This window comes from Bombyx mori, chromosome 28 (genome assembly GCF_030269925.1).
Source record: "Bombyx mori chromosome 28, ASM3026992v2".
Classification (NCBI taxonomy): domain Eukaryota; kingdom Metazoa; phylum Arthropoda; class Insecta; order Lepidoptera; family Bombycidae; genus Bombyx; species Bombyx mori.
In genome coordinates, this window is record NC_085134.1 from 6,596,576 (window position 1) to 6,615,774 (window position 19,199).

General features: G+C 38.7%; 1 long non-coding RNA gene across 1 annotated transcript in view; it reads left to right on the forward strand.

Annotated features, from left to right (window-relative positions):
* The window catches only part of LOC134201616 (uncharacterized), a 45,355-nt gene that overhangs the window by 21,119 nt on the left and 5,037 nt on the right, over positions 1–19,199 (forward strand). The gene's annotated exons all lie outside the window — the stretch shown is intronic.

Genomic DNA, 19,199 nt, shown 5'->3' on the forward strand with positions numbered 1-19,199 from the left:
TTCAATAATTCATGCCATGTGTGATATAGATATTTTAATACTGTTTAGGGCATTCCTATATAATACTTCGGACACGTGGCCCGACAAAATCCTAACAACGTGGAAAAATTAATAGTTGTAGGTCACGAGGAAGGAAAGAGAAGTCGAGGAAGATTGCCAGCCAGGTGGACGGACATTGTCAAGGAGGCCACAAACATCAGGATCCCGGACGCCATTAGGCAGGCCGAGTGCAGGCAACATTGGAGGAAGCTGATGCAAAAACTGGACCAAGGTGGTCACGACCCTCAGTAATGACGAAGCGACGAAGAAGAAACATCAAATTTTATAGGATTGTTTTTAAATACGGGAACACACTAATAAGCATGGCAACACAGATAGTTGCGGTTGCACAAAACATTCTGGTCGTAGATGCACGTCATGTGCATCAAGAAATTAAAAGCCTTCGCTTTGAAGAATCCAATTGTTATTGAAATCAGCACACAAAAATACAATCCACGCTCTATACAAATACAATCTACAACGCGACATTGACCAAGGAAGATAGAAGTGCTTTTTTTTATTGCTTAAATAGGTGGACGAGCTCACAGCCCACCTGGTGTAAAGTGGTTACTGGAGCCCATAGACATCCACAACGTAAATGCGCCACCCACCTTGAGATATAAGTTCTAAGGTCTCAAGTATAGTCACATATTGTATATTACGTTACGTGACGATGTAACAAAGGCCGGCCGCAGTGTTTCTGATTGCGTTGATTGGCAGCCAGAATGATTTGACTGTTTTTCGGGCGTCTGCATCAAAGAAATCAAACGATTGCCGAAACGAATCGAAGCTTTTGAGATATTTTTTTGAGCTTAAAGGAAACTTATTCAATTTACGGATATTGATTGTAAGACATATACAGAAAATCATCTTATTTTATTAATAGACTAGCTGACCCGGCAGACTTTGTAGTGCCTCAATCAATAAATAAAAGATCTAAACTTTTGTATAAAATAAACTTAAAAGAAACAAAAGGAATCCGTCCGACGGGAGACACATCAAAGGAAAAACATTTTTTTTTGTTTTTATTTAATTCCAAGCATTTTCATATTTACCTACATTTTAAACCTTCTCTGGACTTCCACAAATAATTCAAGACCAAAATGAGCCAAATCGGTCCGGCCGTTCTCGAGTTTTAGCGAGACTAACGAACAGCAATTCATTTTTATTTATATAGAAGAAGACGATTGATTTTGTTGAACCTGAATACGGCGTAAATAATTACGTGGTAAAATATTTTTTCTGGTGGTAGGACCTTTTGTGAGTCCGCGCGGGTAGGTACAACCACCCTGCCTATTTCTGCCGTGAAGCAGTAATGCGTTTCGGCTTGAAGGGTGGGGTAGCCGTTGTAGCTATACTTGGGACCTTAGAACTTATATCTCAAGGTGGGTGGCGCATTTACGTTTTAGATGTCTATGGGCTCCTGTAACCACTTAATACCAGGTGGGCTGTGAGCTCGTCCGCACATCTAAACAAGAAAAAAAAAACGTAGAGAAGAACTGAATGCTCTTATCGGAGACCAATACACATCTAAAACAACGCAGCTAACGCAATGGCGACTAGCTTCAACAAAGTTGTATAAAAGACAGCCGTTGATAACAGAGTTAAAGTTAAAGGTAAAAGTAATTCTCACCATGACGACACGAAACATGATGCTGATACGCCTTTTTATTGCCAAGGTCGTTGGACGAACTCAGGGTCCATCTGGTGTTTTTGGTCACCGGAAACCATAGACATCAATCACGTTAATACCGCCACCCAACTAAGACGCGAGTTTTAATGCTCAGTCTTTATAGTAAAACTCAGCCCTTCAAAATGAAAAGCATTAGTATTTGACGTCAGAAATAGCTGCCCACTGAGTTTCGTGCCGGATCTTCTGTGGGTCGCGTTTCCGATCCGGAGGTAGATTCTGCGAAGCACTGCTCTTGCTAGGGCCAGTGTTAACAACACCTCTGGTTTGTTCCCCGAGAGCTCACCTACACGCTAGGGTAACGCTGAAATGGCCTCTCAAGGCTATCAGCATAGGAAGGAAAAAAAAGAAAGATCGTAGATTTTCAATATAGTCCTGTTGACAAGTAACTGAATAAATTAGACAAAATCCTGTATATCCCTATAGCTTTTCAATATAAACTTGCCTTCAACAATTTGTGAGAAACAATATTTGGACCATGTACATACAAATTCTAAGGAACAGTATTTGTTGGACCATTGTTCTATTGGGCATAATTTACCGGCTCACCGAAAGATTTCCTTTTCCATTATGTATACACCCGTCCTAGTCGTCGCTACAGACATAAGAATAAGTACATCCAGATCCCGTAGTAGAGTTAGTATTCGAAACTCTTTTGTGGGTTTTTGAGTTTTTACTACGGCAACACTTGTCGCGAATTGACGGAGCATTCGTAACTTGACATACATCAGTTCTCGAACGGAAAAATAGATGTCATGTCGGTTTCGCTACGGTATTTCAGCAACCCATACTTTTCTTACCACATCCTCACCCTAAAACCCATTATCCTAAGTGTACTACGTGATTCGACGGGCACCTCGTGCTGCTTTTCGGAGCCCTAGGCTACCAGGGGGGGTTAGGTTCGAATGGAACATTTAGTAACTACAAGGTCAATCTTTGAATCATCAGTACAGACATTCTCGCGGTATCTTTCATTTAATTTGTCTCGTAACGCAGAGCTTCTCAAAGCATTATCCACACTTCTGGCAAAATGTCCAAACTATCAAAAAACTCTGCGTAGGCAAATGGCTCGGAGGTCCAAGTTCACAAATGTCCAACTACAGATAAAAGAGCTAACTCTCAACTGAAATGATGACAGTTCTTTTTTTATTGTCCTTTTAGTCAGACAAACATACGGTCTACCTGATGATGTCATGAACATGTCATAGCGCTCGGAAAACACCGTGCAGGGGAGCTCATTCCAAAGCCGGATGGTATGTGACAAAAAAGATCTCTGTAAACGCACTGTGGATGAACGCAGTAGCTCCAGGTAGTATGGATGAAGTCTACTCAGGTGACGGGCGGTGTGATTGTAAAAATACCTTTTGGACGTGGAAGAACTCCTCGTGGTAGTGCTTAACAGTATTTAAATAGAGGGGGTAATAAATACTACGGAGGTCTCTTATTGTGCCATGAATAGTCATGGCCGCCAGATAGGATAATAAACTGTTATATTCTTCTGTGAATGTTTCACGATCGAAGTTTCATTCGTACGCGACAATTTCAACGTAAATACCTTTTAAAATGAAAGCTCGGATAACACTTTCATAGTATTTTTATGAACTTGATGAAGCTTTATGTCACAAACTTATCTGTAATAATAAATATTGAGGGTTTTATATGTTGTATGATTGTGTTAGATTGTGAACTGTAAGGCAGTTATTATATGCCTAGCTACCAGTGCTTAAAAATAAATTAACGGAATTAAAGAATAACTTCTTCTAATAAAAAAACTAAATCATTTTTTTTTTATCCCGACAACTGAAATCAAGGAGAATGAGCTTGAAACTCAGAGCTATCTGCATCCAGGCTTAGGAGGCTGGGGTTATTAGGCCGATTCCGATTGGACTGAAGGACCACGGGACTAGAGTTGAGGTGAGGCTGACCGCGAATCATTTCATATTAAGCCCCAAAGTTCTGTCCCATCCGACATTCAGATGCGACAAGATATTAGTTCGATACCGACATAACCTGCTTACTATCCTGTAAATCAATAAGCGGCACTTCAGAAGGAAAACTAGATGATGAACCTACCACCACCCGTAGCCCAAGAAACCCGCGTTCATGTAACTTTTTTAAAATAATACCTCGTCCAGAATGACGGATTTGGCGGCAGTAATAGCCATACAGTAATTATGAACCCATTTTGACAACACACCCTGCCAAAGTTCTTTGTTGTCCGGACCACTGTTTTAAGATGTACATTACATAAAGTAGTGCAAGGTAGAGGGGGAAGAGGTCGACCGAAGAAGACATGGAAGGAGTGTATGAATGACAATATGAGAGAGAGAGAGGATGAGTGTTGAGATGGCGGCTGATAAAATAGAATGGAAAATAAAAATTAGCTGTGCCGACCCCATCTAGTGGGATAAGGTAGAAAAAAGAAGAAAGAAGAATGCATAAAAAAGCCAAGTCGAAATACTAAAGGTGTCTAATTTAATAAGTGACATTTTACATTAAATAAAAAGACATTGTCGCCGAAACAACTTTATCTAATGCCTCGGATTCACTGAGACTTGCGTTGAAAAATCAGCCAAGTTCTATAAGCAACGAATGGGTGACACACAGACAACAAGAATGGGAAAGGAAAAAATGTTTAAGTCAAATGGCCAGTGAGTTTATTATTATTTTTTATTAGATAGATGAACACACAGAGAAATGAAGCACACCGATAGTACTGTCAAGAACTGTTTCTTTTATTTATTTAATGCATAGATTTTGTTGTGGTCATCGAACCTCATAGACGTGAATTTAATCCACGCATTACAATGACCGACAACAATCATGACAACTGACAAATAGACGTCGCAATTGTTTCAATTTAAGAGCTCTCTTCGAATCAGAAGGAATGACAATTTCATGTTAGGAACAAACACGACGATGGTACCTACCCGTGTAGCGTTATAATACCTTACCAACAGTATGTGCCGGTCATCGTACACAGAACCCGGGTATAATGCTTCGAGATCGCTGCTGTCCATTCTCATGTGAATCTCTTTGTCATAGGAGTTTACCCAAGAAGAAATAGGGTGGTGTCCTTTTATATGAATACCAATAAAGAAAACTCAATTAAAGAATAGCGAATATGCTCGACAATGCACATGCCAGTGTGTACGCAAGGGATTTTATCCGGGGATAACCAGCAGCGCGGACAACTTCGAGAATTTCCCGGATAACTCAACGCCAGCCATACTGATTTATTGCTACCCTACTTTATTCAATTTAAAAGTCAAGTTCTTTTTTATTAATATTTTCTTTTTCTATCACCTGACTCATAGGAACTAAGAGTGTATTTCGCACAAAGGTTCTAGACTGCACTTATACCGCTTTTTTTATTGCTCTTTTAGGCAGACGGGCATACGGTCTACTTGATGGTGAGTGGTTACCATCGCCCATGGACTTCAGCAATGCCAGGGGCAGAGCCAAGCCGCTGCCTACCATTAAGTACTCTCCACAAGCCTGAAGTTTGAAGAAGGATAGTATGTCATAGCGCTCGGGAAATACCGTGCAGGGGAGATTATTCCAAAGCCGGATGGTACGTGACAAAAAAGATCTCTGGAAATGCACTGTGGATGAACCCGGTGGCTCCAGGTAGTATGGATGAGCTCTACTCAAGTGGCGAGCGGTTTGATTATAAAAAGGAGATGAGGGGATCATCTGGAATAATTCCTCAGATCACTCATGTTTCCTGTATTGTGAAAGTAGCGTTGAATGGTACAAGATTATTACGGAATCTATCGAACAATGAGTTACTGCGCTAATAACAGTCGCATGTTTCGCATACATTATCTCTGCACAATTTAAGCCAGGCTTAACATAGGCTTTCGCTTCAGTATAGACTATGGTTCTTTTATAAAGCTATTTACTTCCAGTTCCAAAAATGAATATAACAAATTCACACTAATCATATACTAATACATGCATAATGCATAAGCAATAACATGCGCGCAATCATATGTCATATGTGAAGTATCTCAGCCCTAGATGATAAGACCCTGATTCCCAAGAATCCCTCAAAATTGAAGAAATAGAAATTTCAACTTTATCTCTTAATACGAACGGCAGTATTTCAGTTGTGACTTCTGCATAGTCCGAGACTACTTAGGAACAGGCGGACTGTGAAATGTTGCTCCTGATTTGGCTAATCTCCATCTCTATCTGTGTTTCCGGAATAAATCACAGAATCGAATCGTAATGTTTTAACAAGCTCTGAGTTTATAAAAATAAGGAGATATAAATAAAAAATATTTAAATAATAAAAAACCTTTATTATTAAAACTCTTTAGTTTTTAAAAATGATGATTTTTCTTCAATGTCATGGAGTGCAGTCTGTGATTCAGTAAAAAGAGAATCCAGTATTGTATAGTTTATTAATACTGTTTAATTTTGAATATTAATTTTAAAAGAGATTAAAGGCTTTAAATATTGTTTTGATGTTAAATCACAGAAAAAACAATTAAGTATTTTATTGTTTATTCATTCTGAAATACTCCATATCATTGTATACATTTTGTTTTCAATGAGTACATTGCAATGTATTAAGAAGGTTGAGAGGAAGAAAATGATTTTCCTTTGAATTTCCACGCTCCGCTTACTACCAGACAAACAATATCAACAGAAACATTCTATACAAAGCTTGCAACAAGAAACGGCTCCCAATCCATTCCGTTCTGAGAAATTGTAATGATGTAATCGACAAAATAATTTTGAATATTTTTTTTTTGCACTGAGTAAGCGATTTCACATTGTTCCATTGACAAGTGAATGCCACTAACCACCTTTAAATATGAGGTAGGGAAAATTTAATATACATGTCACAGCCGGACACGACAAATGAAAGCGCGCCATCTAGTGGGCGTTAGTTGAAACTTTTTTATATTTTTATTGCTTAGATGGGGGGGGACGAGCTCACAGCTCACCTGGTGTTTAGTGGTTACTGGAGCCCATAGACATCCACAACGTAAATGCGCCACCCACCTTGAGATATAAGTTCTAAGGTCTCAAGATAGTTACAACGACTGCCCCACCCTTCAAACCGAAACGCATTACTGCTTCACGGCAGAAATAGGCAGGGTAGTGGTACCCACCCACGCGGACTCACAAGAAGTCCTACCACCAGTAATTACGCAATTAATTACCCTGCCTATTTTGGCCGTGAAGTAGGAATGCGTTTCGGTTTGAAAACTCATATCTCAAGGTGGGTGGCGGAATTTACGTTGTAGATGGTGTGTTGTGGTAGGACTCACAAGAGGTCCTACCACCAGTAATTACGCAAATCATAATTTTGCGGGTTTCATTTTTATTACACGATGTTATTCCTTCATCGTGGAAATTAATCGTGGACATTTGTTGAGTACGTATTTCATTAGAAAAATTGGTACCCGCCTGCGGGATTCGAACACCGGTGCATCGCTCAACACGAATGCACCGGACGTCTTATCCGTTAGGCTACGACGACTTCAATCGTCAAACGTCGACTCAGTTCGGGCGGAGTGCTGGGGCAAAGAGAGAGATGTCATCGCTCGAGTGGAACCGAGAGACATTCGTTGCCTAGATTAGGAAGAGTGAACATAGACACAAAAATTAGTTATAGATAAGCAACTCAAGCACTCAACAAAAATTTTTACGGGCGTCGGCCACTACATTGCTTCGCCTCGATTAGTCCCTCATTACTCTTGTAGATGTCAGTAACATATTACTTATCCTATATTTTATTTTTAATGAAGGATTTTGTAAATTTTCAGAAACCACAAAATGATAAAATTTAAACAATTTGTTTATAACAAATAAATACTTGTATGATTTTTTTTTCTATGTTTAGTTGTGCAATAATGAAATGCCTTAACTTTAAGTTATATTATATGTTTAGGGGCATCCGCTACAAGATGTCGCTAGCTTTCATACAAAGAAAATATTTGTCTTAAAGTATCGCAGTTTCAGGGCCCTGACATTCGTTGCCTGACCTTAAAAATATTAATTTTAAGTTCTATCGAGGTATAAAAAAAAACTGGAGGTTTCGCAACAACCCACAGTCATTCGATAACGTGCAAACTTATTGTGGTACACTTCATTCAGGGTTGTTTGCATAAGAGTTAGTGCATTGCGCAAACGAACGTTCTGAGATCATGATCAATGAATGATAAAAAATATGTTAGGTTAAAAAAAATTTAAAAAAGTACATTAAAAAAGTATGTGTACGTTATTACAAAGTTAAGTCGTACACTGTGTGCATTACTAATAAAAATCTTACGTTACGGACGTTTTTTCCCGGTTAGTGTACCCCTCCGCATCGTCCCATAAGGAACGTCGTTTCAAAAATATCGTCACTTAAATTTTAAATTATCAACATTAGCGCAGCCCAACTTACAACCTTTAATAGAGCCTAAACGCTACCCCCAAAACCGAACAGACAAAGAAAAATAAAATAGCGTGCTCAAAACGATCGGATAGCACGTTAATAATTAATAATCACTTCAACAGCTCAAAGCCACTTACAATATTCAAATTGACGCGAAACAAAAGCATTGTTTGACACGAAATCGCGTGTCAAACAACTGTAAGACTTTACATCCCGACGTATTGGCTTTTATTAATATTATAGCGTTGCACCTCGTTTTGTACGATTTATGTGGTGGGATTTGTTTTGTTTATTGTTTACTAAGCACAGAAAATAGTGAATAAGTTATCTAATCAATCAGAAAAACAGCCAACAAGAATGAAACAAGAATGAAATTTAAAAAAAATCTAAATAAATTCTTTTTTTTTTCAATGCTTAGATGGGTGGACGAGCCAACAGCCCACCTGTTGTTAAGTGGTTACTGGAGCCCATGGACATCTACAACGTAAATGCGCCACCCACCTTGAGATATAATTTCTAAAGTCTCAAGTATAGTTATAACGGCTGCCCCAACCTTCAAACCGAAACGCATTACTGCTTCACGGCAGAAATAGGCAGGGTGATGGTACCTACGCGTGCGGACTCACAAGAGGTCCTACCACCAGTAATAGCATAGTGAATAAGTTATCTAATCAATCAGAAAAATAGCCAACAAGATTGAAACAAGAATGAAATTAAAAAAGAATCTAAATAAATTGTGACACTATCAAAGTAAAATATACTCATAGTATAATCATGTCTATACTTTTTTAACATTCATCATTGTTTTCGAATGCATGGGAGCGTTTTTAATAAAAATGTCGTATCATAGATGCTTACAGTGGTTTTCACATTATAACATATTCACGCCTACAAACTTACCGGTGGTAGGACCTCTTGTGAGTCCGCGCGGATAGGTACCACCGCCCTGCCTATTTCTGCCGTGAAGCAGTAATGCGTTTCGGTGTGAAGGGTGGGGCAGCCGTTGTAACTATACTGAGATCTTAGAACTTACATCTCAAGGTGGGTGGCGCATTTACGGTTAGATGTCCATGGACTCCAGTAACCACTTAACACCAGGTGGGCTGTGAGCTCGTCCACACATATAAGCAAAAAAAAAAAAACATTTTAACATATCACACGCATAGCTTCAAACTGTATGTAACTTTATTCTTTTAATATCAATCGAATTTTCTCGGCATATGTAACGCACAGGTGAAAAAGAGACGGATGGAATTTTAGTGGTTTCCAGTTACACAGCCGCATCATATCTTTTCCTACTCTTTTTTAGGGTCTGGGCAAAGAGCAACATGTCATCTTTAGTATCTTTTACATCATCCTCTCAAGACTGCTCTAGTGACTATTAGAAGTGTTTGCAAATAAGAGCCTGTAGACATCTTGGTCTGGATTTCTATTGCCCAAGATGTCAATTCACGGGCTAGCCCATCTAATTACAGAGTAGGTCATATTCTCACTTCTTGCAAACAAAATCTTCGAGTTACATCATGACCTAGAGTATTTTAGACAGGTGCTATCCAGTCCTAAATTTTTTTGAGACACCCAAGGAAACATATTATTATGAGCATAGGTACATCTACAATTATGTATTTGTTTTGCTGGGTGTATCTTTATCTCAATTTGCTCCAAGGTGAACTTAGTTTGAAGAAAGTCTCTTAATACATTGGAACTATCTTCATTTCTCTATAATTGCTTTTTCAGAGACATTTTTCGCTGATTCGTCACATTTCACTTCCCCTGACATTAACATGTCCAATTACCATGACTACGTTAGCTGAGAGGTATCCGCTGCCCCAATTTGCGTGATGAAGACCCGATTAAAGTCGACGATTGAAGTGGTCGTGACCTAAAGGATAAGACGTCTGGTGCATTCGTATCGAGCGATGCACCGGTGTTCGAATCCCGCAGGCGGGTACCAATTTTTCCAATGAAATACGTACTTAACAAATGTTCACGATTGACTTCCACGGTGAAGGAATAACATCGTACAATAAAAATCAAACCCGCTAAATTATAATTTGCGTAATTACTGGTGGTAGGACCTCTTGTGAGTCCGCACGGGTAGGTACCACCGCCCCGCCTATGTCTGCCGTGAAGCAGTAATGTGTTTCGGTTTGAAGGGTGGGGCAGCCGTTGTGGCTATACTGAGACCTTAGAACTATATCTCAAGGTGTCTGGCGCATTTACGTTGTAGATGTCTATGGGCTCTAGTAAACACTTAACACTAGGTGAGCCCGTCCACCCATCTAAGGAATAAAAAAAACGCTTTGAAGAAAGTCTTTTAATGCATTGAAACTATCTTCATTGCAATTCCATAACATGGTTCCCGAATATTGCTTTTTCAGAGACATTTTTCGCTGATTCGTCACATTTCACTTACCCCTGACATCAACATGTCCAGATACCATAACTACGTCAGCTGAGAAATATCCTCTGCCCCAAATTGCGTGATAAAGACCCGATTATTCAATCGGTCTAAAAAAATACACGCGTCCAAAGAATTAATTGTAAAGATGTTAAACGCTTTTAACATTTGCGAGCGGGGCCCTAAATAAATTTATTATTTATTTATTGGACAATAATAAATATTTACCGGTTATCAATAACCCTTGCCACCCTGGAATGGCTTACATTGGATATAAATTATATTTTACGAGGTAATACGACGCCGACTTAACGTATCGCTTTTATTTTATCGCCGCGATTTATCCAGTTGGAGAATGAGTGTATCTTTAACGAACCGTGTGAAATTATTTATTGTTTTTATAAGCAAACTAGCGGCTCGCTCCGGCTCCGCTCGGGTCTTTACTAAAAAGAACACTTATAAGAATATTTTAGGTATTTTTTTTACACTTTGGATTACATTATTGGAGTTTTAGTAAGGATCCCTAATTTTAAAAAAAAAAAAAATATAGCCTATGTCACTCGGAAATAGTGTAGCTTCCAAACAGTGAAATAATTTTTCAAATCGGTTCAGTAGTTTCGGAGCCTATTCGATACAAACAAACAAACAAATCTTTCCTCTTTATAATATTAGTATAGATTAGTATAGACTAGCCGTACTCGCCCGCTTCGCTGGGCATTTAAAATTAACATTATCATTTATTGTCATCATTATTAGGGGGTCCAACGCTCATATAAATATTAGCCTATCCATTAAGTACATGTACTTTCTACATGGATACCAAGTTTCAAGTCAATCGGATGCATGGTTCAGTAGTTATAAAACCACCGTAGATTTATATATTAGTATAGATATCGGTACATGATCTCCTTCCCAAACAGCGTTCAGTATAAGGCTTAACTACCTATATATTGTCCCGAAAATATTTTTAAAATTCATTTATAAAAAAAAAGTTTTGTCATTTAAATTGCGTAAATCTTAGACGCATCTTTTTTATTTTTCATGCTTAGATGTGTGGACGAGCACACAGCTCACCTGGTGTTAAGTGGTTACTGGAGCCCATAGACATCTACAACGTAAATGCGCCGCACACCTTGAGATATAGTTCTAAGGTCTCAGTATAGTCACAACGGCTACCCCACCCTTCAAACCGAAACGCATTACTGCTTCACGGCAGAAATAGGCGGGGCGGTGGTACCTACCCGTGCGGACTCACAAGAGGTCCTACCACCAGTAAGGCATCTGCAACTACCGCAGCCTAAAAACAGATTAGCAGCAGCTATCGCGCACGCTATTTACCATTAAAAAAGACCTCAATCCAAAACCATGGAGTTTATTTACGAGTTTATTTACAAACGAATACATTTTTTATGATAAATTCACACGTCGTTGAAGAGAGAATTGTATCATCAGCTGTCCGCTTCAGAATTCGATACAGAAATCATTGGTCACTTGTTGTGGGCCGATTGACTTGCCGCTGTTTGAAGTGAGAAGGCCGAACTCTTTAGAAAAAAAAAAACATGTGTGCAATTCACACGTGGTAGAAGTGAAACCTTCCAAAATTAAAATACAATTATCCTAAACGTCTTAAGTATATGTAAAATTTTGTCATTAGTAAATAACTGTAAGGTAGCGCCCTCTGTGAATTTATATTTTAATTTCACGTATAATCCTAAATTAAAATTCACTACAGGAGCTTTCATACACACGTTAGTATTAAAAAATCTCTCAGATGGCGCTGTATTAAATAGTATGTATATTTCTGTCTCATTCTTTGCTGGCTTCATCCTACACATTTTTGTATTTGTGTCTCTTACCTGTCGTTTTTTCCGTTGCATCCGGTTTGAAATCACAACGATTCTAAAGAAGTTTTCACTTCAAAAGGATTTATGCGCGACACTACAAAATATTTATAATGAACTAGCGACCCGCCCTCGTTTCGCTTCGGAAACTGTAATTTATTATTGATTTCTCCACTATTTAATGGATGTTATTATACATATAAACCTTTCTCTTCAATCACTCTGTCTATTAAAAAAAAAACCGCATCAAAATTCGTTTCCGAAGCGAAGCGAAGGCGGGTCGCTAGTAGGAAATATAAAGTTAGAAAATATAATGTTAGTTATAAAAAAAAGCAAATGTGGTATCGTGGGACACCAGTTCCTTCGGCTAATGTAGAATCGACACAATTTGCAAAAAAAAAATCGTGCTCAATTTTATGTTGGTTTTCTTGAATTTTTTTCTTAAATTTTGCTGATTAGTTTTTATTTAAGTACAGGAAAGTATTTAGGAAATTCAGTATTTTAGGAAATAATAAATTACGTAAAATAAAAATAAAATCGTAATTCAAATTATCAATTAAAATAACAAAATATGTCTCTTTATTTTTGTTTGACAACATAAAATTATATAGAAATAGAAATAATTACAAAATAGAGAGAGAAGGTATGAGAGAACGAAAAGAAAGAGGGAGAAAGAGAAAGGTATTATACACTACTCGCTTGTGTATACGACTGTCGGCAAGTCTCATTTAACGGTTTTATTCCACGCACTTTTTTCCACGGATTTTTTCTTACGCTTTTACTATCACATTTTTTTCAGTTCGGTCGCGCAGCAAAATCCCTATCCCCTCCAAGCCTGCCGTAAGGAGCTTCGTTCCAAAAACAGCACAGAGTCCTCATTGCGCCAACACAATTTCATTCGATATTAACAATTGTCTGATCTACAATAATGTCGATTGCCTGTGACGAATCAACGGTCCCAATCGTGATGAGTCAATCGTGATGTCAACGTTTTGAAGTCTCTATCCCGTCCGTTAAATTTCACAGTCTACGACCGCACAGAATGCTATCGCCCGATACCATTGCTGCTCACTCGACCGGACTAATTGTATCGGAATTATTATCATACGTCTGCCCTGTGTACTGTGGGAATATTTCGAATATTAAGCGGAATATATTATACACTAGCTTTTGCGCGCGACTCAATGGAATAGTTACTATGGCGTAGCGCTAAATTTTAGCTACCACTTCATTTACGTAGAAAGTTAAAATATTTTTGAATTATAGAATGTTAAGGAGCTATTTAAACCCCTATTTTGAAACATTATTTATTGGTGCTCCGCTTGCATTGGTCTTAGGGTGATGTTATATAGCCTATAGCCTTCCTCGATAAATGGGCTATCTAACATTGAAAGATTTTTTTCAAATCGGATTAGTAGTTCCTGAGATTGGCGCGTTCAAACAAACAAACAGCTTTATAATATTATAGTATAGATATATCGCCGCAACCCTGCTATTCCCTTAACTAAGATGGTTAGAGTTAACTGTTTCCTCAATGTTAAAGTTGTTGGATAACTGTTATAAGTCCAGCGCAATTCAACAATTGTTTATGACGAAGGGAAATTAATTTCAAACTTCCCCACTGTTCTATTATAAACACACAACACCTCTCTCAAGTCAAGTTCATAATATAAGAAACTTATACTGCGCCCAGTATATAAAAATAGTAACAAGAAGTTAGGAATTGGATAGGAAAATACGTGAGTTGCTGCTGCTGCTCAAATGGCAAAAGCAGCTGGAGTTACATTCCTTCTGTTTAGTGTTTAGCACAACACAGATTAACATTTGATTCATGAGTAGGACCTGAAAAAGGAGGCCTCTGTTGTATTATCTAACGAATTCCCCGTTTTCAAACCGGAACACACGACGGCTTCGCGGCATAAAAAAGCTGGATTTTGGTACCTATCCGTACGGGTGACAATACGCTCAAATATTAATACAATTTTAGAAAATTTTAACCATTCTCTGTTGTTACACGATATTTAATTTTTATTATTGCAATTATATGCAGGCGTGCATACAGCCCAGTTGATGGCAAGTGGTCACCGTCGTTCGTGGACGTTAGGAATGCTAGGAACACAGCCAAGGCGCTTCCTATAGATTCCTTCGTTTTAGAAGAAGTTTTAGAAGCTCTTCGTACCAAGAGTACGGTTGACAAAGCATTTGTGGCCCAGTATTGTCGCATTATTGCGAGTACACCTGACGCTTTATCCATTGTCTCAAGAGACACTGTCTCTACTATTTTCCTCAGAGTTTATCATCTGTATTCAATAAATTATTCTCAACTTAAAAGCATTACGGGCGCTATAGGTACATACAAAACGGTATGAAAACTGCTCAGAAACATAACAAATACCTAAATCGGGCTACGGAATGGCCTTCCCACCCGCTTCTTAAGCGCTATGAGATATTCTTCGAAAGATGAACAAAAAGATTCCATCTTTATAGGCAGCGACCTGACTGCGCCCTTGGTACTGCCGATGCCCATGAGCGACAGTATCCACTCACTATCAGATGAACCGCATGCCCGTCAGACGATAATATCGCATTGTTGAACAGAATAAGAAAACTATTATTAGAAAAGTAATTAATGTTAGGCTTTAGTTACACTAGTTTTACGTCTGAGTTGGCACGCATTCGTCTATGCAACACAGATAAGATTGTTTAATTATAACATTGCATATTATCTTGTACATGCATCTCGTGCAATAAAAATCAAACCCGCAAAATTATAACTTGCGTAATTACTGGTGGTAGGACCTCTTGTGAGTCCGCACGGGTAGGTACCACCGCCCCGCCTATTTCTGCCGTGAAGCAGTAATGCGTTTTGGTTTGAAGGGTGGGGCAGCCGTTGTGACTATACTGAGACCTAAGAACTATATATCAAGGTGTGTGGCGCATTTACGTTGTAGGTGTCTATGGGCTTCAGTAACCACTTAACACCAGGTGGGCTGTGAGCTCGTCCACACATCTAAGCAATAAAAAAAAAATTAAAAAAAAACATAGCTTTAGTATATAATATATATCTACCACAATTACTTGGTGACGATTCCAAACCTGCCCTTAAAACGTCAATAAGAAGCTATACCATGTCGTATAGCATTTTTTTATTGCTTAGGTGGGTTATAGCAAGCTCACGGCCCACCTGGTGTTAAGTGGTTACTATAGCCCATAGATATGAGTTCTGTGGTCTCAGTTTTACAGTACAATGGCTGCTTTGCTCTGCAAACCGAAACGCATTACGGCTTCACGGTAGAAATAGGCAGGATGGTGGTACCCACCCGTGCAGACTCACAAGACGTCCTACCACCAAGACGCACCACGAAGTTACATAATATCTAATAGAATGGTATGTTACTTCAGGCTGTAAAAAAAAGAATTAGTCTATAAATATTTTTATACAAAAACAGACGGTAGTTAGCACAATACTCAAACGTCTACAATTAACACATGAGTCTGTTAACGTGACCACGAAAACTGTAATTGTAAATAATAAAACTGCAAATAATAAACGCGATAACAAGCCGTAAAAGCAGTTTTGTGTCTACGACTCGCGAAGTCCGAAGCATAACTACGGGCTGTAGTCAAAGTTGTAACTTCACCCGTTCTTAATCGCTATATAAAAAGTGTATATACGAAAAAAAAACCTTTTTTTATGTGTACACCTATCGATTTCGCGTGATTGAAAGGAAACAAAATAACACAATAAAAGCTTTGCAGCTTTTTTTTTGTTTGCACGAAAACGAACATCGATGACGCACTTTTAAGGTTTCCACAAACGAGCGGCTTGGAAGCTGCGATTTTTTTGACGCAGCGTCGTTGAAGTGTGTGTGACGTGCTCTAAAAGCTATGCTAAATTTATGAAACTGAAGAGTTTGTTTGTTTGAACGCGCTAATCTCAGGAACTACTGGTCCGATTTGAAAAATTCTTTCAGTGTTTGATAGCCCATTTATGGAGGAAGGCTATATATAGTATCAATACAAGCGGATCACCAATAAATAATGTTTCTAAATCGATGTTATTTTTACCTTTTGAGAGCTTCCGCTGCATGCGCTGCAGAAACGGTTAAAGTTTCGCTAAAATATTGTATGACAGAATTGTTCCCCTTTAAAAGATCTAAAAAAGTCCGCGACAGCATATGTCGATATGTTAAGGTTGGCTCACTATAACGTTTTTTATGCTAACCAAATTTGTTCTAAAATAAAGCATTATTTGTGAACTATTCCACGCGGACGAAGTCGCGGGTAAAAGCTAGTATGCAATATGTGGGGTTCTCAAACTCATTTTGTCTACTGCCCACTTTGAGAATAAATTATTTTAGCGCCCCGATTTTTTCACCTACTTAAAAACCACTGTAGCGAGAGATGAGTCTAAAAGTCATCCTAGATAAAATTACAAATCGCCTTCCAAGCCTATACACAACGCCCCCATCTTTTTTCTGGGTCTCTTGCCGTGCCCCTTTAGACTGGCAGCGCCCACAAGGTGGTGATATCACCCACTTTGGGAAAGGCTGCTCTAAATGATCAACCTTCAATGCAAATTAAAAAAAAACATGAAAAATGGCCTAGATGTAAACCAGGCCCAAGAGAAAGTTCTTAAATTATAGTGTTACCTTATATCATAGCTGGCTTCCGAATTCTGTAGATATTAATGCAATTGCTCCCATCCACATAAACTGGCTAGTTAAATACAACTCAGCCCGCTGGTTCCATTGTGTGCCGTGCCGCGCACACGCAAAACTAAACTTGGCTTTGATTGTCACTTTAGTTTGCATAGAGGTTCGTCTTCATTCAAACAATGCATAACCGATATTTCTATGCTATGAATTGTATTAAAATTCACGTCTTTTTCAATTCAGGGTTAAGGCACTATCGCAGCATTTAAGCTGTGCTGTGGCATTCTGTCGTTAGCCTTGGTTACGTCTGCTTTATTTGAATTTAATTCGTACGACCATCCTACCCACCTAATACCATACACGTTATAAAGCACATAGTTTTCAATAGCCTCAGAGTATAAGCTCAGAAGCAGCAACTTCAAAAAGACTCTTCCGAACTCCGACACCTGATTGAAACATTTTCCGGCAGAGAGAAAGAGTTAGCTTTCCATTCCACTGTCATTGTTATCCGTTGCATTCAAATTTATCAAACCCATCGTATTGCTAAAAATATTATCATTTCATTGAAGAATAATAAAGACGTCGGTCTACAACGACCCTGTCGATATTGGCGTGCACAAATCCGTAACGAGTTCCTTCTCTTTGTATCATTAAACGTTTTCTTCTCTTGTTCTGTTTTCATATATGTTTATTTAAGCACTCATTACACTTTAGCGGTACAAATAAATCTATCCTGGATCAGCTTGGCATCCGAGTCGGGCTCTCAACAATCTGTTACCAGAGGATCCTCAGGTACTTCGGTCATATTGCCCGCCGACAGTCAGGTAACTGGAACAAAGTGATTGTGACGGGCAAAGTAGAAGGAAAGAGACCCCGCGGCCGTTGGTGTGATCAAATAACCGCCCTAACTGGGCTGCCGGTTGCAACCACCATTCGAGAAGCTGAGGACCGGAGGAGATGGAAACAGCTCACGAGACAGGCCACAGTCAAGTTTCAGGCACACAACCTTCAGCAATGAAGAAAGCGACGAAGAAGAAGAACACTTTAGCGGTAGGCAGTGGCTTGGCTCTGCTCCTAGCATTACTGACTTCCATGAGCGACGGTAACCACTTACCATCAGGTGGTATTGCCTGCTAGGGCAATAAAAAAAAGGGGCAATGAACTCGCAGAACTCATTTTCATCTTCGTCGGTATTTTCATTGCTGAAGGTCGTGTCTAGCTTGAAGTTGATCGCTCGACGCACTATGCTTGTCCACGTCTTCCCGCAGGCTGGTGACCGTCTACTCATTTACTTTAATCAGGACTACCACCACCGTTTCCTATTTCTGCCTCTGAAATACGTACTTAACAAATGTTCACGGTTGACTTCCACGGTGAAGGAATAACATCGTGTAATGAAAATCAAACCCGCAAAGTTATTATTTGCGTAATTACTGGTGGTAGGACCACTTGTGAATCCGCACGGGTAGGTACCACCACCACGCCTATTTCTGCCGTGAAGCAGTAATGCGTTTCGGTTTGAAGGGCGGGGAGCCGTTGTAACTATACTGCGAACTTAGAACTTATATCTCAACGTGGGTGGCGTATTTACGTCATAGATGCCTATGGGCTCCAGTAACCACTTAACACCAGGTGGGCTGTGAGCTTGTCCACCCATCTAAGCAATAAAAAAAAAAAAACATTTACCGTTTACGTCACTAAATCTTATTTTGGTGACCACGAAAATTGTACAGTATTCGAAAAGTTGAAAATAAATTGACGGTACCAAAAAAAATTCAAGATAAAACCGAAAAATTTAAGCTTCAATTTACGTCCACGTGTCGTGAAAACCGAAGGAAATATTAATTTAAATTTCTTGTAGACGAGAAGTCAAAAGATCATAAGTCAACTTGTCTCTAACAATGTTATAAGAATTTGAAATTCATTTTAATTATGTTTTAACTCTTCTGTTCTGATTTATTTAATTTAGTTATTTATTTATTTATTACACTTCATGTAAATTTTACATTGGCGAACTTAATGCCTAAGGCATTATCTACCGGTCAACCAAAGGTAGTGCAGAGTGGATAGTGGTAGGTGCAATAAAATTTATATTAAGTTACAAATACATGCATACATACATACATACATACATATAATAGTTTATACAGTATCTATGTATTAATACGTGAAGCAA